Source organism: Crocodylus siamensis, chromosome 1 (assembly GCF_052110815.1).
Source record: "Crocodylus siamensis isolate JL-2025a chromosome 1, ASM5211081v1, whole genome shotgun sequence".
Taxonomy (NCBI): domain Eukaryota; kingdom Metazoa; phylum Chordata; order Crocodylia; family Crocodylidae; genus Crocodylus; species Crocodylus siamensis.
Genome location: NC_143395.1, coordinates 92,521,796 through 92,548,548, shown reverse-complemented (window position 1 = coordinate 92,548,548; position 26,753 = coordinate 92,521,796). Strand labels below are relative to the sequence as shown.

Here is a 26,753-nt window from a genome sequence, read left to right as displayed (position 1 = left end):
TTGTAATGGTATTGATCTCCTCACTGAAGAAAGAACTTACTGAAAAAGTGTGACCTTTCTTCCAATGGTCACAACATATATCTTGAAGGGAAAAAAAAGTCGGTGGAAAGAGGGTACATATATGATGTTAAAGACAAGTAGATTTATAAAGAAATATCTGACCACTGAAAAGTTCTGGTTCCTTCAAGTACTTGGTAGGACTGAGTATTTTTTCTTTATTCCCCCCGCCTCCACCTTCCCTTACCCCCTTACTACATTGGAATCCAAATGCACAGGGCATCAAATTTCAAAATGAATCATATACCCATGGAAGTTTGTGAATATTCTGGAAATATTGTTCCTACTGAACTGAAAATCTTATTTCCCTTAAGTTATACAGTCTTTCAGATATGTCATGTGCAGAACAGAGCAGTGAATGATGTGGCAGGTCAATATAACAGAAATTTGACTTATTAGCAGTCACCTACATGAAGGAAACAGGGATGAATTTAGAGAAAAATATTAACAATCACCTTAACTTATATTCCTTCCTTGTGAAGTTGTCAAAGCAATATAGCCACATTATGTCCACTGCACTCTCCACACTCTTTAGCATGGAGAATCAGCTTAGGAAAGAAAAGGAAAATAGTCAGTAGGAAGCAGGAGAAGGACTGGAGGGCTGTTGTATTCTTCATAGTCCAGGAAAAGTCTGAGAGGCAAGACTTTTTTGTGATATCCTTTACTGGACCAACTATATAGTTGCAAAAACTGTTGAACAAGCTTTCAGGCATCCTATGTTCTTCAAGTCTGAAGGAGAAGCAAAGGCAGGCTGAGTTAAATATCAGAGAAAAGACTGCATGTAAATGCAAACAGTCTACTAGGGGGCTGTGAAATTGGAGCAAAGAGGTGTGAACAGGAACCTCTTCAAGTAGTGCAATAGGCTATGCAATCAGTGCAAAGTGGCAGGAGTAAAGGGTATGTATCTGATGAAGTGCTCCTCACCCCAAATAAAGCTTGTGCTCTCTCTCTCTCTCTCTCTATATATATTATTTAGTTAGGTTATAAAGTTGTGCATCTACCCTGCCTTCTGCCTGAGATATATATCTACCGTGTCTTTTAGGAATAAGCGGGGCATGGCAAAAAGTAGACCTACTATGCTTATCCTCTGCTAGTATAAAATAAGACAGGCTAAGCTTAATATCAGAGAAAGACTGCAAGCAAATGCAAACAATCTACTAGGAGGAATGGGATTTTAGAGGGGCTTGAACTCACACAAAGGCCTGGAAGTGCAACCTTATCTAGGTTCCCATCTCTAAGTAGACCTCAGATAAAATGGAGAAATGATCTCCATATAGATTACAATAGTAGCAGAGCCACTGTTAGTCATTTAAATAGAGTCAAAGCCATGTCCTTCTTGAACTTAATGCAATATTAACTAGTAGGTAATGCAATCAGAAATAATAACTGTCAGGAAACAGAAAATAAAGTGGAAGCTGTAGCTTAAGATTTAAGTTTGTTGTTAAAGGGGTTTATTCACTTTAAGGTATTGTTGTCTTAGTATTTCTAGTTCAAAATTATTTTCTTATTTTAATAAATGTCATGCTGTGCTTACAAGTCTGGTGAATCTGAACATTATTTCTGTTGTTGTTCTTCATGAGATGGAGACATTTAATAGCTTTTGTACTCATAGCACAAACTCCTTATATTTGCATATTTTAAAGTCTAATTCTCACTTATCATTAGAACTATTTGCATTCTTCAAATGGCATAAAGATATCTGATAACTAATTATAAGTTACATTTCTTGAAATGAAAATTAGCTTGTAAAGGAATATGTCAGGCTTCACGTACTACCACAGGCAAGCTGACCCCCTGTGAAACAGTTTGCAAGACTGGGGCCTACATATGAAAAAACATCTATGTGTTTGAAGATATAGCTTTGGATGGAATTACCACATTTGAACATGTATAATAATATTCTACATGCAACAACCCTAAGAAAATTGTCTCTGAGATGTTTTGGAACATGAAAACATGGGCTATGTTAGATGTTCTAGAGAAAGAAGTACAGACACTACAAGGCTTAATCTCCCTTCAAAAACATGTTGTCATTAATAGTCCTGGATTTTCTTGATAGTTATATATAACCAACTTCCATTTACTACAAGGTTCACAGTTTATTTTTGCTGTATATGTTATAGGAGAACAAGTACATAAATAATGTTTTCCTTGATGTAACTTAGCAATCAGACCTTCTCTTATTATATTTTATCCTCTTCAATAAAGGGAGAGGAAGGAAAATATGTCCCGTCTTTTTCCATTTGCTATTAGTCAGGTAAATATATTATTATATCTACTTCAAAAGGGGAGAAGAACTATACTAGCAATTATCTGAGGTCTTCTTAGAAGGGAAATGATAGAAACAATCTTAAAGCTGAAGAGCTTTCTTAAAGATAGTCTAGCCACTGAGGGAATGTATACATTTCAGTGGCAGAAATTCACTACTGAGGCCCCTCCAGGGCATTCCTCTGTGGTCATCTCAAGATCTTGGTCTCCAGCATACTTAGCAGCAGCTGCTGGGGATGACCTCAGGGCAGCTTCACCAGCATATTACTGGATTTGGAGGATGTGAGCAGAAGCAAGTGGGTTAGGAATGCTCAGGGCCATCCTGGCACAAAAACATACCTTAACATACAAGGCAGCTATGTGATGCAGGGTGTGGTAATGTGGTCTAGTGGTTTGAGCAGTCAGCAGGAAGCAAGCCAAGAACTCTGTAGAGTTTAATCACATCTGCCTCACTATTCATTTTCCTGAAATATTTTTAACTATAGCTGGTTCAAATATTTTCAATTAAACAAAATTTTATCAGAAATACTATTCAGTTGAGCTTGAAACAACTGATGTTTGATGAAACTTAAAAATGTCTTTGAGATGAAAGGCAGCACCAAGAGGTAATATGTTTTCTTTCATAAATGGCTATAATGAAAACTCTTCTATAACATGGAAACACTTCTCCCCTCAAAACTTTACTATGATATGACTGTACATAGTATGAGTTTTCCTACTTGAACATGCAGTTACTTGTATTTAAGTGCATTTAATATGTTAAATGTAACATGTGATAAGACCTTTAGTTTCTTTCTGGCCCCACCGTTTCAACAAGAAAGGTAATGAAGAGGTCCTCTCCTGACTCTCCAAGAACCCAGTGGTCAGGGCAATCTCCTAGGAAATTGGTAATGGGGAGCTGAGCACCCCCTGAGGTAAGAAGGGTCTATCACTTTCTGGTTGGTGCATGTTGGGCATCCTACTACACCTGGCTTTATTCAATAATGATTATGGGGTACCATACCTTGCCTAAAGTGAAAGGGAATTAGAAGTAATTCTGTATGAAATAGTCATAGTCACTGCATTAAAAAAATTAGTCAGCATTGAAGGCAGGGGCAGCAGTCAGAAACCAAACCTGGGTTCTTTGTGTTAAGGACTATTACTCTTCATTTGTACAAAGCTCCAGTATCTGGAGCCTTGAGACAAAAGTATGATACATGCAATAATAATTGTTCAGTTAACTTAATAAACTGAAGCTGTAACTTAATACATCTCAACTCTTAACATTTGTAAATGTACATCTTATTTCACTGGCATGCTATAGAAATAAAGCTAGAAACAAAACTTTCCTTTTAAAAATTAAAAGTACTATAAAGATATAATATGTGTCAACACATAAATCTTTTTCAGTAAGAAGATCAGTGTCTCCAGACAGGAGTAGTGATATGTACTCAAATCCTTATCCAAAAGTAATAAAAACAGAAAATTACAAAAAATACCTTTAAATTATTTAAATGTCTGCTTCAGGGTAATGGAGTTTTTGTGTTACACTGTTTCTACAGTGACATCTTACAGCAATATGATGGGAGTAATTAGTATCAAAAGATCAAGGGGTTCTATGTCCTATGCCACAGGTAAAACAATATGCAAATGTAATATCATTTAAATAAATTAAACAATGGCCGCACTATGAAGCACATGCATAAGACAGAGTTTCTGCTTCACATAGCTGCAAATGCATAATGCAGAACAGATCCAATAAATGAATGGTGTCTACATGACTTTGTGATTTGAAATATTCAATATCCTTTATGATCATATTTAGGCACAAATATTATTATGTATACAAACTTTAACAGGAGTTATTTTACAGGGAAAGTAACTACTGTTTTATGGAATGCATCTTGACTTGGTGAACAGAAATACTTTTATTTAACAGATCTATGTTTTCATTGGGTTGCTTCTGTAGATTTCTCTGCAGAGGCTGATTGCCCTTGGTTGTAACATGGGTACAGAAAAATTGATCGGGATAACAGAAGGATTCTCCCTGACTTAGCTCAACATGCAACAACCAGTACTGAAAATAGGAATGACTCCTTTCCTTCAGTGCTAGAACCTCAATTCAGCATGAAGGGCAGTGGCAATGTGCAGCTGTGGTTCTAATTATGTCTCCTGACTGACTGAGAATTGCATGTCTGGTTAGCTATCGTTATCCTTTCTTCCCAGTCCTGTCTTGCTTTTTAGCCTTATCTGCCTCTTAAATCTTGTCTTTTAGACAGTAAGCTATCTGGGGCAGGGACCCTCACCTTCAATATATATTTATTTACCCAGTCCTTAACATAAGTTGGGAGCAATACAAGTGAGGCTCCAGATATCACCAGCACTTAAAGATTTAAATAGATAAATATGCCTGTTCTCTCCACGCTGATCTAGAAGGATCCTGATAAAAGTATAAATATTTCTACAGTTTTATATATGTGTGTGTGTGTCTGTGTGTGTGTTAAGAATGAAACTCTCATTAATGTCCATGAGAGGAACCATAAGTCTACGATGAGTTCCTTTTAAAAATACCACATTATCTTATCATATATTCATGATCCACAAAGAGGAAGAGTTATGGTTGTGTTGGCAAACATAACTTTGGGCATATCACTGGCACAGCCTAGCTAGGTCATGCACAAATATTCTATTTCTGCTTGTGAACTTCAAAACCAGAAATATGCCTATGAAGCAAGTCCATATTTCTGAAACTGAGATCATACATCTATTTGCTTTTGAGATCTTGCCTTCTGACCTGCTTGAGAGCAACCACTGCTGATTTACCAGATTTACCATAATAACAAATGAAGCTTTAAGTTAAATAACTCTTGCTAGTTTGCAAATTCTTCAAAATTAAATCAAATACAAAAATTATGGACATGACATACAAGTCCTTTTTAGTGGAAACAAATGGAAAAGAATTGTACTTATTTTTTGTTGGGTGTGATTTATGCAGCTAACTTTTCCCACTGAGTGTCTGTGTGTTTGAGAATTCTTAGTCAACGTCAATGGTCTTCCAACAAATTGAATCTGAAGCTTCAAGACCATGGGGAATTTGTTTTAAGGTTTTATCAGTTTTAAGTCCTCTGAAATAAAATAAAAACTACTGCATAAGCAACTGAAGGAAGGCAGAGTGTTGCAATGCAGAGAACTGCATGAACATGATCACATGCCAGCCTAAATCTTAAATTAGACTTGTTTATATTCACTGTAAGCTTTCTTACATGTATATGTGTTTACAAATAAAGAAACCCTGCACTGTCCAGGTTTATATATTGCAGGGTAGGTTTCAGGGGAAAATCCTGTGTAAACCGCATCTAGGCAAAGTTTAAAGAAAGATACCTTTGCTTGTGCTTTCTCTTACAAGTAAGTCAGTTTACCTTCTGGGTAAAATGTAAACGGATTTTGAAAAACAGCCAACGCTTATTTGTGGGGATTTGTATTGGAGAAGCACTGGCTGAATTCTTCCAACAAATGCTGAATAATTTGGAAATACTTTTTTGGTTAATTTCTAAAGCAGTGAGTTCTTGATCCAAGAGCTTTGAATGCTGTAAAATGAGCAACACTGCCTTCCTTCAGTTGTTTATGCAGCAGTTTTTATTTTCTTTCAGAGGACTTAATACTGATAAAACCTCAAAGCAAACTCCCCATGGTCTTGAAGCTTCAGATTCAATTTGTTGAGATGACCATTGACGTTGACTAAGAATGCTCAATCACACAGACACTCATTGGGCACATCTACACATGCAATTAATGCACATGAATAAACTCCGGGGCTTATTGCTCTGGAGTTTTTTGCTTCTGGGCATGCTGGTTGAATCTGCACCCAGGAACAATTAACCCTGGAGCCATAAGCTCCACAGGTTTGAAAAATTTTGAAATATAATTTTAAGCCCAGAGCTGTTCCCCCTGGCTCAGCGTGCTGTGGGATGGCTGACTGGGGCACAAGCATGCTTCAGTGTTGGGCTGGCAGGCAGTCCCTGCACTGAAGCACCCCCATGCTCCAGCCAGCCAGGGCAGCATCTACATGTGTGCTGCTGGAGAGTATTTTTACTCAGCAGCAAGATAGTACTCATATCCTGTGCTTGTATTTTCAAGTACTATTCTGCTGTGAAGTTAATTAGTTTACTTCAACTTGATAGGGGTGCACATGTAAATGCACGACATTTACTGTGTGGCGAATTAGTGAAGTGTGCAGTAAACATCTTGTGTGGACGCACCCAGTATCAGTAAGCTGAGGGAAGTGTGGTCCTTTTTCATCCAGAAATTCAAAACTTTCTTTCCTCAAAGGAATAAAGTATTTCAGACTGGCACTTATGGTTATCTATCTTATTACTGCAAAATATATGACATTTCCAAATGCAACTTAGGTCTTCTAAAAAGACCTCAAACTGTCAGTGACTGAAGCTTCTACATTTGAGAAATGCACACACTTTGCAACAACCCCCATTATATAATACAGCCTGATTGTTCAAGCAACAATTTCTTCTTGATGCATAATGCAGTGGTAATGAATTATGTCCACACCATGTTCTTCAATAATTTTCTGGTTTACTAGTGCTGCTGCTCCAATTTTAGAAAGAAAGATAATTTCCTGTCACAATTTTTTTCACCAAAATAGTCTTCTTTTGACAAAATCAGATTTTTTTAAAATCAAAATACTCAGTGGGAAGTACTTGATGAGCCCAGGAAGGTTTACAATAATTAAATGTGTGGTTTCAATAGAGTTCCAGATCATTAACCCTTATATCACTTGAGCTAGCAGTCTACAGTCACATATATTTCTTGCAGAAACCTGCCTTAGTTTCTGTTTTTTGTGTCCATTTGCCTGTCTCCTTTACAGAATATTTGACAGATTGTTTGGAAAACTAGGCTTCCAGGTTCCTAGTTTTAGCTCGCCTGATGGTCTGCTATACTCTTAACAACTCATCTGAGGGGGTGCTGTCCAGCTGATGTCTCCATGTCTTCCAGATGTCCTAAGAGCCCAAAGTGCAGATATAATTTTGAGAACAACTTTTTTATAGAAGCCTCATTAGAAAAACAAAACCAAGATTTTAAAAAATCCCAGTTTGACAAGTATTTTTTCCTTCAAATTCCAGAGTTTTCATTGAATCAGATATCAGTTTCCTGGCTAGTTCTAGTTTCTACTCTGTGAATGTTGTGAACTGTTGTTTTTCCATGATTTCATTATTGAAGATGGAAAAGTACTTACTTGAGATGAGTACTTAAATGCTGATGGATGCCTATACCCGCAGATGCTGAGCTTTTTTTGAATTTACAGGAACTGAGAATCCTCAGTATCTGACAGAAATGGCTTATCATCTCACAGCATGGACTGCTAATCCCAAGAGACAGCAATCATATTCTCAAAGTCAGTGCAGACTTTGCAAGTGCTTTATGGTTGCTTTCATGCTTAAAATCAAATTATGATATTATGTTAGTCTACCTGGTTCATAATAAAAAACATATTGTCCAAAGGCAATAAATCCTACATGCATAATTAATACTGAAAAAATCATTTCCTTGTATGTTTTATTAAACTTCAAGGTGCAATGGAATCTATAGATTCAATATGTTTTTAATCCATGTTTTTAAAGAACCATTTTATTGAAAAGGAGATCTAGTAAATACGTTAGAAGAGGGGTTAATGTCTGAGGAAAAAAATATTTTACTTAATTTTCCTGGATCCCTGGCAGATATTAGAGTACTGACATGATGGGAATTTAAAGAATTTGTGTCCCATCCCAAACTTTCCATATGCTGCCATTCCAATCATGCAGTATTATTTCCACCTGATGAATCATTTGTTTATTAATTAATATAAAATGAGTGTATGGTTTCAGTGCTATTCCTATGCAAAAACCACAGCATCTGGACCTCTGTCCTCTCTTAGTGCTCTCACAGTGTCTCTAATGGTTCCACTAAGTATCTTCAGAAGATCACCCTCATTTCACCTTCCACTTTTAACGAGGATTCATTCCACTCAGCTCCATCCTCTGTCTCTTTCTCTTCTGTTTGTTTTACAACTTATTTTGAGTAAGGTCATTCACAAACACCAATCCAATTGTCACCGCTATATGGATGACTCACTAGTTTTACCTGTCTTCTCCAGACCCATCCTCTTCTGTCCAAACCAATACCCTAACTACAAGATCATTGGGCTAAAACAAGGGAAGATCTCCAGCCCTAGAGGTGTTGTTTGCAGGTTTAGTCCCCTGGACAAAATCCTCTGCATCATGGGGAGAGGGGGCTGAGTGCTGGTGAGTGTGGGGAGGGCAGATGGCCAGATTCAGCTGCCCTGGGGATACAAAGATCTCAGTTGCTGTTACTTTGTCCAGTAGGCATCCTACTGTGGTGTAACCCTCCCAGCTGCCACTGCACAACCATGCTTCTGCTGGGCCAAAGACACCCCAGGAAAGGGACACTATTTCAGTACCCCTTTCAATACTGCACATTTAGTGTGTGGAAGTATAACTCTTCAGACTCTCCTGCTCTCCTGAGTTAAAAGAGACTAAAGTTTACTAGATACCTATGAGCACTAAGTAAGCTAACAAATCCTAAATATAAATCAACACAGAACTTCTTAAGCTATAATTCAGTCTCATATGGTTGACTTGTTAGGATTTTGTAGGTACATTTTACTAAGTATTGCTTGTTATTGAAAGGGCCTGAGACATCAGTGCAACTCTTGGTCTCTCCTGCTCTTTTTCCATGGCACTGCAGTTTTTGAGACCTTCCAGTTCTTTTGTACTAAAGATCAAAAGCTTGTTAAAGATGTTAATGGATGAGTTGTGGTTTGTGGTGCATGTATGGAGCAGAGGTAGAGGGAAGGTTTCTGATAAGCCTTTTGGATTTAACATATATTACACAACTCCCTGTGACTTCAAACTGAATGGCCCAGGTGATCCTTCCAGTCCTATGCTCAGACCTGTACACAACTCCTTGAGAAGTTGTCAGACTCATATGTTTTGGCCTTTATTTTATCAAGAAATTTTGCAAAGTGAAAATATCCCATTAACCAGTCTTGATTGAGTACATGCTGGTAGCACAAATCCTTCTGCATTGCTGAGAAGCAGGGTAAATTAGCCTGAGTGGGACACTGCTAACTGACTGTTTCTGATATTCCTGGTAGCTCATTTATAATTAACCTGGTTCTGTCTACATGACACTGAAATGTGTTCTGGATACATGCCAAAAACAGTGCTACATTCTCAGCTATGTGAACAAACTAAATGGTCTTTATATATATGGGCATGCACAGAGTAGTGCAAGCTAGTCATGAAGGAGTTCTTCAGTTTGGGCCTGCAAGTCTTCCTTAGCTTTTATATCTGATATTTAGCCTTTTGTCATTTTAGAATCTTGGACTCTACAACTTGTTTGATTTCCTACGTTCCTAACAAGTCTCTTATGGCAAATGTAACAGGCAAGTACCAGCGCTCTTTTTCATCTTCATCACCTACATGTTATTGTCAGTATGAGATGTGGTGCAATGGGGGATTTTCAAGGGTTTGTGCATTTGCACAGGTTTAAATTTAAGTGAAAAAAAATCTGATATTTGAGCAAGCTAAAACACATTTGATTTCATTATGTATGACTGGCTTTCCTGCATTCCTATTTTTCAAGATTAGGAGATCTGTTTACCATAAAAACATATAAATGTTATAACTATACGTGACAGTAATGTCTTACAATATATTGCCGCCTGGAATACCAATCTGGCTAAACCCCTTAAGGGTTTGACTTACATTTTCTGCATAACCTTATCATAGCAAAATCAGACCAGAAATGAACTGGACTTGAACCAATCAGTAAGATAAAATTTCATCATTAGCATAACAAACAACTCCCATTAAAACCTGGCAGGTGGCAGATATTGAATAATAAGTATTAAATTTTGGCAAAGTGAGCCTGCCAAGTAATTGCCATATCTGTGGGGCCTCCAAAGTCAAAACACAAAATGTGCTAAAACAGTAATTAAATAATAAAAAGAACCCTACGTTACTGAAGTACTATTACTGGCAGCTTAAGATACACTCGTACACATCCACACATACAAAGGACAGTTAGCACTGTTAATTTCACAGCAAAAACATAGTTTCCTGACATGTGCATAGTACAAAAATTCCAGTCTAATGAGATCAATTCTTAATTTTGTGCATAACTAACAGGTGGCAATAAAATACACTACATATATTGCAATGGGAATGTGGAAGCAGTTTATTTAACATATTTATTCTAATATTCTTATGGGTATCAGAAATATTGGTTCTCTCAGGCATCTCTAAACTGCTCAGTGAGTTCAAAGTACAACCCCAAATCCAGATCTATTGCATTGTATGGTATATATCTAGTAATGTGTTTGTTTGTTTTGTAAAAGTAATGGAACATTAATTTTGTTATTAACACTACAAGGGTCAAAACCTTTCAGGGGACTCTAACATCCCTCTTCATGGAATTCAACATTTTCTACAATACATCTCCAAAAAAGAAGCTCTGTACTATGATGCCCATGAAAGCTGTCAACTTTTTAAGATTGTCTCTAGGCCAAGTTTTCACACAAGAGCTACCCAAGGCAGCTATTTTGCATTCTGGGTTTTGACTGCGGAGTATAATAAATATTTATTCTTTTTATGGTCAAGGAACCACATCATTCAAAGAGAAGGCAAAGCCTTTCTCCTCTGCCTTCAAAGTTTTACATTTGGAGGCATGAGCCCAAAGGCGTATCTGAATACACTGACAGAATAAATATCCAGAAAGCAGAGCTGTCTGATGATGGATAGGTGGCCTCTTCCTACGCTACCACAGGTCATCATGGTTCCGAGACAGAAAAGGTGGAATGAGAGACTGGAGTCCAAATGGCAGAATCCCAAAGTTAAAGATGATGGGTCTGGCATAAGAAGTTCTTGTTGCCTGTGAAACAACTATAAGAGAGGTTGTTTATTCTTTATTGCCACTGTCCAAGATTTCATGAAGTCAGAATAGACAGTTCTATTCTGTAAAATGTCTATGATGTAAGGCACCTTATGTAGAAAGAATCAACCACCAATAACTTCTACAAGTGCTGAAGAGTTCTAACATTTAGGATGTTTTCAAGGGAGCCTAAGGCAAGTCTCAAACTCTTACTTAATTACAGTGGGATTTAGACATCTGACTCATTCTGAATCCTTTGAAAATCTCAGCCTGATTAAATAAATGTTTTCCAAGAATGCTGGATTTGCACTTTGAAATCAATCTTTGGTTATGATGATGATAGCAGTGCTCAGATGATCAGTAGTCCATCTAATGGTGGGTACTAGATAAAATAATAGAACAATTCAGTCTCTGCCCCAAGGATCTAAACTAAGGTACCAGTTGATAACTAGTGTTAGCCTTGTACAAATCTGTAACATGTGGTACCTGTTATGTTTTGAAAAAAACATGGATTTTCCTCTCAAGTTCAGTCTCATAATTATATTTCTCCAGTGGTTTATTTTGTGCCCTTGAGTTGAACTGTTATTAATTTAATCTTTTTCTATCCCCCTCTGACTGAGGTTTTTAGAAGGAAAGCATAATGGTTTGAATATCTCCTTTAAAAGCACAGACAAATGCCCAGAGGTTGAAGGGAGCCATTAAAAAAATGAGCCAAATATAAAACAAGTTGAGAAAACAAACTGATATATTGTAAGATGTACTTAATGGTGTGGAAGTCATGTGGGTCTTTCCAGATATAGGGGGAGCTGCCTGCTTAGGATTATAGCATGTTGCTTGTCAGCATACAGCTTTTTAAAAATCTATTTATGCTTGTTAGGTTAATTAGATCAATGGTCTTCAAACTTCAAACTTTTTTGATCAGTAAAAAAAATTTGAGCACGCACTCCAACATTTATTTATTTATTTATAAATTATATACATGTACTACTCACGTACTGTACATGACACGTGACCGTCTGACATATGGACCAAGTGAGGCCGCCGGTGTCAAACCATATATTAAATATTAGTAAAGCTTAATTTCTTTCTTATTTTTTTAGATAAAAAATAAATATAAATAGAAGTTCTAATATTTTCTTCCCGCACCCCAATGGATCGTCTTGCACACCTCCTGGGGTACACACACCCCACTTTGGAGACCACTGAATTAAATAAATGAATATGAATATTGCATGTAGGTGTATACTCGAGCCTAAGCACAGGAGCACGGCTATTGCCAATGGCAATAAGTTATTTTTATGCTTCAAGTTGAGAATGTCCTTTTAGTGTTTTGGTGAAATACTAAAGAGCACTGGTATTTGGTAAGGGATTGAAGCACTAAAGTATGTCTGAGAATTGCACTGTGATTCAGCAAAATAGATAAATCTGTTCTTAAATACATTTCTAAGTATTACTGACATTAAATTAATGGCACTGTTTGTACTATAAGTAGGGTGATCATATATCCCAGATTAGTCAGGGCAGTTCTGGATTTGTCCGGCTCTCCCAGCATCCCCACTGGTTGGTGTAAATTGAGGCAAAAGTCTTGGATTTGACTGATGCCAGGCCAGCTCCTGCTGAGCACTGGCTGAAGGCAAGGGACAGATTGACTAGGGTGGGGTAGGCCAGGGGATTGGGCCAGGGCTCTGGCTCGGAAAGCTGCACAGCAAAAACTGGGATGGCCAACTGCTACCAATAGCCTCATGCCCTGATGCTGCAGGCAGTGCAGAGGCCCAGGCAGCATGTGGCAGCCCCAGGAGATGGGTGGTGGTATGGGGGATGGACTTCTCCCAGCCAGATACAGCCTCTGCATGTCAGGGATGGATCCTGGTCATATGCCTCTGTGCTGTCCTGCCTTGCTCTGCCATCAGGGCTCCTGGGAGCCATGGGTTCGTGTGTGTGTGTGTGTGTGTGTGTGCACATTCATGTGTGTGCATGCATGGTTGGTGTGGGTGTGTATGTGTGTCTGTGTATGTGTGCATGTGGGGTCAGGGAGTATGTGTGTATGGGGTTAGGAATGTGTGTGCATGCGTTTGTTGAGGATGGAGGCCATGTGTGTATGTGTGCTGGCAGCTCCCCATCTCTTACTCTGTCCTGGACTCCCTTAACTATAACTATGGTCACTCTAACTATAAATATCAGCAGTTTAACCAAAATCTGTTTCTAAAACTGATGTATTGAAATTGTTGTGTGGATACTTGAATTGATTTAAACCTGGCTCATATTGATTTATCCTATGGCCCATGTCAGCAAAGTATTTCAACTCATGCCTATTTTAAACATACTGACATTGAAACACTTTAATTAAATCAGTGCAACTTCTAACATAGATCAATTCAATTGGCTGCAATGGGAGTTGTGAATGCTCGGCCAATATCAAAATTAGGACATGTAAAGCTTGATCCAAATTTCAGTCAAATAAGCAAAAAGAATCCCTTTGACTTCATTGGGATTTGCATAAGACCAATATTTAGATGGCTAACCATGGATTTAACTACTGTTGTTTGAAAAATTTGCTTCAAATTTTTCTGGTTTCACCAGAGGGATTTTCTTATCTCCTGTCATATTTTAGAAACCCTTTACTTTCTGTCCCATGGCAATCATTGGTCAGTTTTCAAGATGGAATTTTATTGCAAAGCCTAACATCTTTCAGGAAATACCAATACTACTTACTATCTTGCATTTCCTTTCCTCTTACTGCTGAGTATTTCAAAAATAGTTCAAATGTAAAGAAAAAAGAAAAAAAGCTATAAATATTTTCACATCTAATCAACCTTCTCTGATTGACTTCAATTCCAGTTGTGTGTGGAGGCGTGATAAAATAAATCCAGTGAAACAATGTTAACAATTATCTCATTTAAGACATAAGCATACAACTGCACTCCAATTGTTAAGACTGTATGTAGACACATGAGATTTTTTGTTTTTTTCAGGTAGTGGCATAATATGATGTTTTTGATGTTGCAACACTAGATGTCATCCCATCATGGTACAACATGGTAAAGCAATATTAGAGCTCTTGTTACACAAAGGATATGTGAATAATTCACAGTGAATAATTTATTCACTAAATTTTGCCTCCTTTTCAGTCCATGAAATATTCACAAAGAAATTACAACCTATTCATGATTAGAAACTATTTCCATGTTTCTTCATATTTTGTTTCCTCTTTGAATGTTTGGAATACTTGTGAGGTACTCAGTTTCATAGCATGTAGTTGTTTAATTGTCATATCTCATGTTTAATCAAAATTTAAAATTCCAGTGAAATGTTTCTTAATTTCAAGTTTACAAATGTCCAGTCCAGTCATTTCTAATTTATTTAATTTCTATGCAAAGTTAAAAAAAAATAACAGTGCTTATCAGTTTTCCTTTAAAATAGTTCTTTGCTCAAAATTGCAAAAAATTCTTTGTTGAGAAGTAATTACCCTGTACATTCCTTAGTGATCAAATCAAGAAACTGATAGCAACCATTACCTTTACATACCAAATGTTGTATGTATTGACTTAGTATGAATAACAAGTACAGCTAATTAGTCTATTTCAAAAGACTACCAAATTTGCTTCATTTCAAGCTGCTCATGTTTGTTAGAGAAATATTTACTTAAGGACTTATCAAAAGTATTACAACAATGGTCAAAGTGCAGTCGTGGTATAAGTCGCAGAAGTTCCACTGACTTTTTTGGGAATGGCTTTATACCAGCGCTGAACTGGGGCTTCTATGCTGTTACTAGCTGTATTTAAATGCTTTCTCTTAAAGTATACAGATCAGTGTTGCAAGACCCATATTTGTACTTTACATATAATTTCTTTGGAGCTACTACTTAGCATACATTCAGGAAATGGTCTACATCTTTTCTAAACCCTTGAAAGACTAATTAGTGCAGTGATTCTGAACTAGGGTACCATGGAAGATCCTTTTAAAGGTGTTATGCAATATTAGAGCTGCTAGGTGTACAAGTACCTATACATTATTTGCAAGATAAGACCAGATATTTGAAATAAGAATCCACAGTGTCAAAACCATTTGATGTGCACACATGATTCACAAGATAAAATACAGGGATTTCAAATAGGAATCCATAGGAATTCAAATAGGAATCAATATTCAGACCTGTTGTGACCTTTCTGAATTCTTTGCAAGAGAACAATTGCTCTATTATTATTTCTGGGGTCAAAAAAAGAGTGAGAGTTAAGAGATGGCATTTTGCAAGGGTTGCCTCAGGTCCAACTAAGGGTACCTTGAGTCTAATGAGTTGTGCTTTGCATCCAAAAGTGGTTGACATACCTCATTAGTGCTACTGTGACTGATATCTTTAGAAACCTGATCTGTATCAGGTGTATGAGCATGGCAAACTGATTGTCCATTTCTACCAGTACTGACTGGTGCTGAGCTTTTTTTCACCCTAGAACAGACTAATAATAATTACTATTTTAAAATTATTCTAACTTGCAGTTCCACTTACCCTACTTTGAAGACATAAAAAGTCACACAATCATCACAGCCTGTGTTATTCCCCACTATCCTGGTACTTCAATTGCCCCAGACCCAAAAAACAAACAAAAAGAAGAGGAAACTCAAAGCACAAAGAACAGCAGGCATGCACAACACAGAATTGCTAATTCAAAATACTTAAGGGCATTCAAAAATTATAAGTCAGCTTCAAAATATATAATATTACTTTAAACACTGCAGGATTTGTAAACATGATGATAAATATTGGGTGGTTATTTGTCTTCTGATTTTTGAATGTTTAGGGATAACGATCACAAGATTTTCTCAAAAACTATAAGAACTAAAAATGTAGAAGATTCCCCCTCCAAGCGCTTCACTTTTTTTCATTTTAAATAAATAATTACACCAGAATTTTATCCAATGAGCTTTTAAGCTAAAATATATAGACACTGTTGGAAGCAGGCACCAGAACTTAGAAATAATTTTTTCTAACTGTTTTCCCCTGTAGTTGGTGTTCAGATTCATACTATCTCGTTTCTCTCTTTCTAGCTCCATAACACAGGCCTCTTTAATGGCCCAGTTTCAGAGGGATGGTGTTAATCTCCATCCTCTTTGTTCATAGCTTTGTGGTTTGGACACTGATGAAAAGTAGGTAATAGGGATTCAAATCTCATCTGGCTGAAGTGGGTTTAGAACTCTAATTCTTAGGTTAAGTGTCTAACACTCTGGCCTATGCAAAGAAGTTGGCATTACTCTCAGGTTTGATGTTCTTGCTGTTCTGTAACTAAAGATATGGGAACTTTTGCAATACTTAAGCATATTTTCCAATGGGATAGGATTGGATAGAGCATAGGTGGAGTTAGATGCCTCAGTGGCTACATTTGATCATTTCTGAGCAAGTTCATTAGACCAAATTTTGGCACCTAAGGCAGGAATTAGCAAATATTTAGAGCAGATTGCTCCTGCTCATGACCCAAATGCCACCACAGGCCACTGATGCCCACCACCCTGCCCCCCAGCCATTGCTTGTCTGCATAGCACCAAAGATGCCTACTGCTGCCTCTGCAAAGCACCACTGGCTCTGCCTCACAGGACATGTGTGCCACACACTGTTAATTTTCATCCCGAACAGTTATGGGGAGAAGCACTAGAGGGGAGGAATTTGATGGTGATCACAAGGAATTTACAGAATTTTGGCTGTTTGTTTAGGATGAAATAGGATTCCACAGTGAACTTGGATGCTTAAAAGCAGTAAATTGCCACTGAAAAGACTTTTAAGTCAGAACAGGATATAAGCTTTTGTTTCTCAATTTGTATTCCTTTGAAAGGGTTTCAGTGAGCAACATCTTTTATTGGACCAACTGCATGGTTGGCCTAGACCTAGACAAGACTTCCAATACAATATGTTCTTCTTAGGTCTTGAGTGCACTGCACTTGAAAGCTTATCTATATTTATCTCAGCTGTGCAGTTGGTCCAATAAAAGACATTACCCACAGCAATCCTCGCCTCTTACATACTTCCTGGACCACCATGTGTCCAACATCATTCAACAGTGGATGCAGATACATGTGACGCTACATCACCATAGTAATGGTCTACATTGCTGAAGCTTGTCACTACAGTGACGTAATGTCTACAAAAACCTGTGCGCTTATGCCTATACTACTTTTCATAGAAGCATAGAAGTAGGGTTGGAAGAGACCTTATAGATCTTCAAGTCTGACCCCCTGCTGGGCAGGAGAAAAAATTGGGCTCAAATGATCCCAGCTAGGTAGGCATCAAGCCTCCTCTTAAAGACTCCCAGGGTAGGAGCCAGCACCACTTCCCTTGGAAGTTGGTTCCAGATCCTAGTCACCCTAACTGTGAAGTAGTTCTTACGGATGTCTAATTTAAACCTACTCTCCAACAACTTGTGGCCATTATTCCTTGTTATGCCGGGGGTGCTAGGTTTAACAAGGTCTCTCCCAAACCCTTCTGGTCCCCCTTAGTGAGTTTCTTCTCTTGTGAAGGCTGAACAGGTTCAGGTCCTGCAGTCTCTCATTGTAGGGTCTGCCCTGTAGTCCCTGGATCATGCGGGTGGCCCTCCTCTAGACCCTCTCAATGTTGTCCAAATCTCTCTAGGCACAGAACTGGACACAGTACTCCAGCTGTGGCCTGACCAGTGTCGCATAGAGGGGGAGGATCACCCCCTGGTCCCTGCAAGAGATGCACCTGTGGATGCATGACAAGGTGCGGTTAGCCCTGCCAACCGAGACCTCGTATTGTCAGCCCATGTTCATCCTGGAGTCAGTAATGACTCCAAGATCCCTTTCTGCCTCCATGCTCTCAAGAAGGGAGTTTCCCATCTTATAAGTGTGCTGCTGGTTACTACTGCCCAAGTGCAGCACCCTGCACTTGTTAGTGTTGAAGCGCATCCTGTTTTTGCTTGCCCACCCGTGTAACCTACCCAAGTCTTGCTGCAGTCTTTCCCTCCCAACTAGCATGCTCACCTCACCCCAAATTTTGGTATCATCAGCAAATATAAACAGGATGCCTTTCACCCCGTCGTCCAAATCGCTGATAAAGAGATTGAACAGCGCGGGCCCAAGGACCGAACCCTGGCGGACTCTGCTGCCCACTTCTCCCCAGGTGGAATATGACCTATCCACCTCCACCCTCTGAGTGCAACCCTTCAGCCAATCTGCAATCCATCTGACTGTGTAGGCATCAATGCCACAATCGCCCAATTTTTAATGAGGATGGGGTGGGAGACGGTGTCAAAGGCCTTGCTGAAGTCCAGAAAGACTACATCCACAGCAACACTTGCATCCAAGGCTTTTGTGACCTGATCATAAAAGGCAATCAGGTTGGTCTGACATGACCTGCCCCTAATGAAATCATGCTGAATGCCCTTGAGCATCATCTCTGAGGCCAGCCCATTGCAGAATGAATTATGAACTATTCTTTTATTTTAAATTAAATATCTTTATGTTTACTTACATATAATCATAATTTCTTTTGACTATTTTCTCTTTGATAAACTCTTTATTTTCTTGATTTTCCCCCCTACTTCTTGTTAATGTTTATTTTGCATTTTAAAAATAAATGTTATAAAGAAATTATCGCCATGCTTTTATTTTTATGTTTTTATTTATGTTTTATTACTCTCTTGTTAACAGTCCAGAGGACTGAAAATAAATTGCTGGCTAAAAATACTGATTTTTTTGCAAATAGTTTCAAGACAACTTTGGTAGATGAACATAGATTTTTATGATGGATGAAGTGAGTATCATTCAAGTCAGATAAAGAATGTATCTGAACAAACATTACCTAACCTCTAACAAAATAACCATAGATCTTACTCAGAATCTTCCTTTTGGTATTTAATTTCATGGTCAGACAATTGAAAAATTGAAGAATTGTCCAAGACCAGCAGATTTTGCTGATTAAAGGGATATGCAGCATATCATTTATCTTCTCCAGTCCTGTGTTTTCTTAAAATTACACTAACATTCCTAAGCCAGTGCAACATGATTTAATTTAGTAGAACTACAGCTGCAGGGAGCTATTCCCCAGAGTTTATACCTCTCTAGTCATGTTCACATTAGCTAACGACCTTGTTACCAGTCACCTTTTTGGCTGAAATCAGTCTGAGTCGAGTCTGGTATTTATTGCTGTTGACTGCTCTAGTCTGATGATGTCCCAGGCTGGACTGTTCTAGTGGGATTGACACAAGCAAGGGCAGTCACCTTGGAAAAGACTCAAATAGTAGAGGCTGAATTTATTGAGTTGGATTCTAGGATGCATTATTGTGACCTCATATTGGATAAATGTAGAGATTCACTGAGACTTTTCAGATAAGCTTAAAACAGAGTAGAATGAAGGTCAAGAGCCAATAATCTTTTATTTTAAAGAAATACTATAACAATAAAGTCTTTTATATGGATTCTTTCATCCACAACTCTTAGAGTACTGCACTTTAAAAAACAGTCACTAGATCTTGCAGCCACCAATTGAGGTACACTATATATTTGAAATTATTATACTTTTTATAGTTGGATAAATTGGAACTCAGAAGAGTTCAATGCTTCCTTTGAACAAAGTTCCATACTGAGGCAAAAGGTTAGGTGAGACTACAGTTGACTGAATAACCTGGGACAAATACTACATTCTGTTATTTTGTTTGTAAGTAATCCATAAATTGATTTGCCTTTTTTGAAAATTTGTTATTGGAAATTACCTGATGGAAATATTTATGCACACATAGAATATAGGAGAAAAAATTGCAACTGTTGTTTAACATAGTTACTGTTCTCCTGCTGTTCATTCACCTAAAATCACACAGTTTCATTTACTTTTCACAGTCATTCTTGGGAGCAATAACTGTTCCTAGGAATGGCCATGGAAAACAAATTTAATCAATACAAAATTGGCACTTTTTATTACCAGGTCCAAATGGAAATCTTAAATCTTATTCATAATACCACATATTAGACAGAACTATATCTCTTTTATGAAGATCTGGGAATGAGTCCATTTTGGTGCTGCCAGGAAGTTAACAGTGTAGTTTAAACTTATCAGCCTTGGCCTTATTCCACAACTGCAATGATGATTTTTAAATACCAACAGTTTAAGCTTTCTTTCTGTTTGTGAATTTGGATAGATTTTTCCAGAGCTGAATGATTTTCAGTCAAAGTTTTGAATCTCTATGTGATTGAAGAGAAAAAAATCTGCGTCACGATCCTGCAATAGGATATGTATGGGGGCAAACATTTGGCAGATAATTATGACTACTACTTTGGATAGAGACTAATGAGATGTACATATGCAAAATGGGACACAGAAGGAAGGAAACAAAACAGTGACCATTCTCATGGAAGCATACGAAATCAGCATAAGAAATTTACCCTTGTTGTAAACCCAAAGAAGTTATCTCAGTTTCTGTATATCATTCATTGCTAAGAATACAATAGATGACCTTTAAATGTGCTGCTATGACTGTTATAAGCTGATGCTAGTGTTGCATGTATAGACCTAACCCTCTAGGAGTTCCCTTTCTGATTACATTTCATGCACTGTTTCAGCTCTACAGCTATTATTTTAGTCAAGCAGAAACACCCTGTTGTCACATATTTAACTATTTCTGTGTTGCTGGGCTGAAAAACCATAAGATAATTCTATTACTTATTTTACCTGTATTTCTACAGGACATTTAGCACATGACAAATGTAGAGCACATAATTGAATTACATTTATTATTGTTGTTTGCATCATGAAATTTAGCACATGGAAAATGTAGAGAATGTAAATGAATTGCATACATTGTTGTTGTCACTGTTAATCATTTCAATAGTACCTTCTGATGGGCCTTTGGTCCTTCACTTTCAGAGAACTGAATCCATTTCTGCCTACGGTGACCACCTTTTCAAAATTTAAAGGCAGGATACATGTTCACCTCCCAATCCAGCCGCATGGCCAGAACAGAGATAAGCGGGGTGGGGGCAGATATGGGCTCCCTGCCAGGCTGCCCTTCTCCCAGGAGCCCTGCACTTTGTCACGTGCCCCCTGCTCACCCAGCAGCAGCGGGAGGCACAGTAATAGGCAGGGGGCATTTCGCCATGGTGGCACAGGGCTCCTGGGGGAAGGGCATCAGGGCAAGGAGCCCCAAGCCCACAGCAGGCAGCTCATATCCACCCCCTCCCTGCACACAAATCCAGGGGCTTGTGCTCTGCCACATCACCCCCCTGGGGGTGTGCAAGCAGAGGTGGGTAGCCATCCTCCCCTGCACCCCCTGGATGAGCTGCCCATGGCTCTGTCCCACTCCCCATCCCAGCCCTGGGGCCCCATGTACCACCCTGGCTGGGCAGTGTCCTTAGCCCTAGTCCCTGTTCCACTCCCTCCCTCATGTGGAGGCCTCAATATGCCACCCCCAAGCCCTCTTCATCCCCCATAGACATACCTACAGGGAGCTGCTCTCCACACTGGCCGTCTCTTTGCCAGCCATGGGCATGTGTGCAAGTGCACACGTGCACATTGTGCCCCCTGCATCTCACTCCTGGCAGCCCCAATCAGCCCCTTGAAGGCTGGAATGATGCCAGCCTCCAAGGGGAAACCCAGATCCCTGCATCATGCTGTGAACCCAAGAGAAATGCTGTCCCAGAGTCATGCAGCCCAGGACCGGGACTTGACGGCCCCATTCTGGGACTGTCCTGCTCAATTAGAGATGGGTGGTCACCCTAATCTCCACCAAGAGAGAAGCACAATCGATGAGAGCCATAAAACCTGTCTGGGAAGGAATGTCATTATTGGCCTCAGGAGAGAACTCAAGAGTTGTTTCACCTGATTGATGTGTCAGACAGCAGCTTGAAAGCATTTGGGTTCCTGAAATGTGGGTACCAGGAAGAAAAGGATAAAAACGGTTTTTAAACATCAATGTTGTAATCTTTCATTAAATTTCAAAAATAGATTATAATAGCCAATTCCTTTTCTTATAAGAGAAAAAATTTCATTGTGAATAAATATTTTTCAAATATTTTTCGGTTTTGCATTTAAAGCTGGCCAAAAAGGAACAATAATATCAGCCAAAAAATTGGAATAAAAAAGTTCTCTGATCCATTTTTCATCAAAATTTCAGATATCAGTAATGACTGTCATGGAAATCTCAGTTTTTTTCCAGTGTATTCTATTGCTCACATTGCTAACATACGACATACTGCAATCTTGTTCCTGTTACTTTCAACTTCTATTTGTTACATTTATTATTTTATCTTGTCATAAATTGAAGTGTAATCTCCACAGGATTTGTATAATTTTATAGAGTTTGGAAATGGAAAGCCAATACAATCTTTGAATGACTACAGTACATACAGTAAATAATAATACATATGACATACAAGGCCATTTTGTTTCTTCTAGTCACATTTACTACTATCTGTCCTTTTCAAGCACAAGGGCAGCACTAGAGACTGAAGAAATATTGCTATATTAATCAATTAGAGTGAAATAAAGAATGAAATGGCATAATAATAGAATTATACAGGCATTACAAATCAAATTTCTGTCTGAATTCTAAGGTTAAGCATGGGGGAGAAATAGAATAACTATTTTGCGATTGCTAATCTTGTTTCCAAGGTTTGTAACAGCCTTTAAATCCACGGTAGCAAAAAAGAAAAAAAAAAGGAAAAGAGAAAGAAAAAGAAAAGAAAAACCCTTCAAATAGCAATGGCTAAGAATGGAATTATAAAGAACAGGCATATAATAGTACCAACTGATAGGTGTCATGGGGACATTCTCCAAGATCTGACAGGCCTCCTCCATAACTTAGGCATACTAATTTTCTTCTAAATCTACAGAAAAGCTATTATTGAAGAGATTACTGATTTTACAACTACAGCTTGTCAAGTAGCTCAGGGCTACTTGCTCTCAGGATCTTCTGGGGCCCAGCCAATTGGTACCTGGAGACACTACCCCTTGTGCCAGCTGGACTGCTGAAGCAGCCCTAGGAGTTCCCTGCACCCTCTACCCACTGCAGCAGTTTGGCAGTGGGGGTTGCCTCTCTGAGCCAGCTGCCAGTGGGCTTTGGCTACAGAATTGGCCTTTGCCATGTATGCCCCCTGCCTGGCCATCTGGGCAGCTATTGCCTGAAAGATGCTTCTGGTGTGGTGACCTGCTTTGGACTGTCAAAGCATGTCTTCCTGGCTTCAGTTGGCCTGGAGGTCAGCCACAGCCAGCTGGGTCCAGCTCTGAGTAGGCAGGGTCCTACCACAGGCATCCCTAGCAGGAATTCTGGTGTTCCCTATTTGAAAACTGAAAAATTCCTGATAAAAAAATCCCAAAGTCACTATGTAAAATACTCCAAAATCCATGTTCTTCCACAATTAAAACAAAAGTCCACTAGATATATATAGAGAGAAAGAGAATGAGAGACAGTGATCAGTTGGGCAGTGTTTTTTTGATATATCTACAGTGTTAAAGCAATGTGGAAGCCTACCAGTGTCTCTATTATAATAATAAATGTTTCATGAATTCATGAATACATGAATATATGGTTTTCTGCAGGGGCTACAGCCAGGTTACAGCTCCCCACATGGGCTACTGCCCCTGCAGGGCCCACATGCCCTGCTCCAATTCTGCTTGCTCTCCCAGCCCCACCTGGCCCTATCCCCCACTGGCTTCTGCAGCCCCCCCAATGGCTGCCCCACCCACCCCCTGACCGCTCTCCCAGACCCCAGTGGCTCCATCCCCCACTTGCACTTCCAACCCTCCATGGCTGCCCCTCCCACCCCACCCTCCAGCACTTTAAAAAAAAAAAAAGCCTTTACTCACCTCAGAAGCAGGGGCTGTAGGGGCACCAGGGCCTCCTGGCACAGCCCCACCCAGGCAGCACAGGGCAGCAGGGCTCAGGCTGGGGCTGCTGGGACTGTCACCCTGCCCTGCACTGTGTGGGGGAGGGGGCTCCAGTGACCCTGATGGCAGCTAGAACTGCCAGTAAGTGCTGGGTTGTTGGAGGGATCAGGGTGGGTCAGAGGTATGGGGGAGATGGGGCTGGGTGGGGAAGGGATCAGGGGGCTCAAGAGGCTGGGGGGATGGGACCAGACAGGGCAGGGCTCAGGGGAATGAGACTGAGTGGGGCTCGGATTGGAGGTCTGGGGAAGTGGGCAGGGCTGGTGGGTGTCCCCCCGCATGATCCCCTCCCCCCTCCTCCAGCCCCCCAACTCCTTAGTTTCCAGCAGTGGAGCCCGGGTCCAGCTCCCTGCTACTGGCACACTGCCTGCCCTGCATGGCTAACCATAGAGATGCTCTGGCAGCCAGAGCATCTCTATGGAGAATCCAGACTCCTGTTGCCTCAGGGCATGGTCCTGGACCTGCTTTTTTTTCTCTTAAGGGTTTTTTGACCCCTGGATATACCTAATTTTGCCCCCATGCTGCAAATTTGAAGTGTGGGGAACATTTTCTCATTCTTGCACATGCCTCTTGCAGCATCTCAAAGGGGCTTGAGACACTGCAAGAGGCACGTGTGGGCTCATCTGGATGCACGCTAAGTGTCCACCTGATCTAAACCTTAAGATGAAAAGCTACTAACTCATACAGTGACATCAGTTCACAAGATGATGAAATAACAATAAGAACAATAATAATTTGCCTGTTAGGGTGTAAAGTAATGACTTTTGGTGACATTAGTAAACCTTTCATTAACTGTCATAAGAATTACTCTGTAGTTGTATTCCACATAGATCTTAACACACTTTACAAAGCTAAGGTGCAATGTCTAAAAATTCCTTCTGGAGTTGGCGTGGCCTCCACCCCACTGTACATTAATAGAAATGATTCCTCCCTTAGTTCATACTGCTGGTGGTTTAGCAAAGCAAATTACACTGTTCTGTGCCACACAGGGCAGCTATTTCATAGATTTCACAGACATCAGGGCTGGAAGGGACCTCGGGAGATCATCGAGTCCAGCCCCTTGCCCAAAGGGCAGGAAGTCAGCTGGGGTCATAGGATCCCAGCAAGATAAGCATCCAATTTACTCTTGAAGGTGTTCAATGTAGGTGCTTGAACCACCTCCGCTGGCAGACTGTTCCAGACCTTGGGGGCTCGGACAGTAAAGAAATTCTTCCTTATGTCCAGCCTGAAACGGTCTTGCAGGAGTTTGTGACTGTTCGATCTAGTCATCCCTTGGGGCGCTCTGGTGAACAAACGTTCCCCCAGATCCTGATGGTTACCCCTGATAAACTTATAGGTGGCCATCAGATCACCCCTGAGCCTACACTTTTCCAGGCTAAAGAGTCCCATGGCTCTCAGCCTATCATCGTAAGATCTGTTTTCCTGACCTCTGATCATGCGCGTGGCTCTCCTCTGGACTCTCTCAAGCTTCTCCACATCCTTTTTGAATTGTGGAGCCCAAAACTGGATGCAGTACTCCAGCTGCGGCCTCACCAAGGCCGAGTACAAGGGGAGAATGACGTCCCGGGATTTGCTTGAGAAGCATCTATGGATGCAAGCCAGTGTTTTGGTAGCTTTACAAGCCGCAGCATCACCTTGCAGGCTGATGTTCATCTTGTGGTCAATGATGACCCCCAAGTCTCTTTCTTCTGTAGTGCTATCCAACGTAGCACTGCCGAGCCTATAAGAATGCTGCAGGTTTTTCCTCCCAAGGTGGAGAACCTTGCATTTTTCGGTATTAAACACCAGCAGGTTCTCGTCTGCCCATTTGCTGAGCTTGTCCAGGTCAGCCTGGATCACCTGCCTATCTTCTGGCATGGATGCTTTGCCCTAAAGTTTGGTGTCATCGGTGAACTGGGCCAGTCCACTCCTGAATCCAATGTCCACATCATTAATGAAGATGTTGAACAGTATGGGTCCAAGGACAGAGCCTTGAGGGACCCCACTGGTTACAGGGCACCACGATGAGTGACTGCCATCAATTACAACCCTCTGGGTCCGACCACGGAGCCAATTTCCCAGCCAGCGGATTGTGGTGGAGCCAAGGCCACAACTGGCCAGTTTGGCCAAGAGGTGATCATGGGATACCAGATCAAAAGCTTTTTTGAAGTCAAGATATATGACATCAATCTCTTCTCCCTTGTCCAGGTGATAGGTCACCTGGTCATAGAAGGAAATGAGACTGGTCAAACAAGACCTACCTGCAACAAACCCGTGCTGGCTGTCCCTTAGAATGTTAGCCTGGGCCAGTCCATCATGGCCTCCTTAATAAACTTTTCTAAGATCTTCCCCAGGATAGAAGTCAGGCTAATGGGCCTGTAGTCAGCCGGATCCACTCTCCTCCCTTCCTTGGAGATCGGCACCACATTGGCCTTCTTCCAGTCTTTGGGCACTACACCAGAGCACCAGGAGTTTTCAAAGATCCGTGCCAGGGGCTGGGCTATGAAGCCCACCAGCTCCTTGAGTACCCTGGGGTGCAGATTGTCAGGGCCAGCTGACTTGAAGGTATCCAGCTTCTTAAGGTGTTCCTTCACGAGGTCAGCATTTATGGAGGGTAGGAGATCCCCATCACCCGGATCTCCCT

General features: G+C 40.1%; 1 long non-coding RNA gene across 1 annotated transcript in view; it reads left to right on the top strand.

The window, feature by feature from the left end:
- The window catches only part of LOC149873045 (uncharacterized), a 236,741-nt gene that overhangs the window by 169,446 nt on the left and 40,542 nt on the right, over window positions 1-26,753 (top strand). The window contains exon 3 of the long non-coding RNA XR_016439833.1: window positions 9,699-9,766. This is a non-coding gene — a long non-coding RNA (uncharacterized LOC149873045). The remainder of the gene's footprint in view (window positions 1-9,698; window positions 9,767-26,753) is intronic.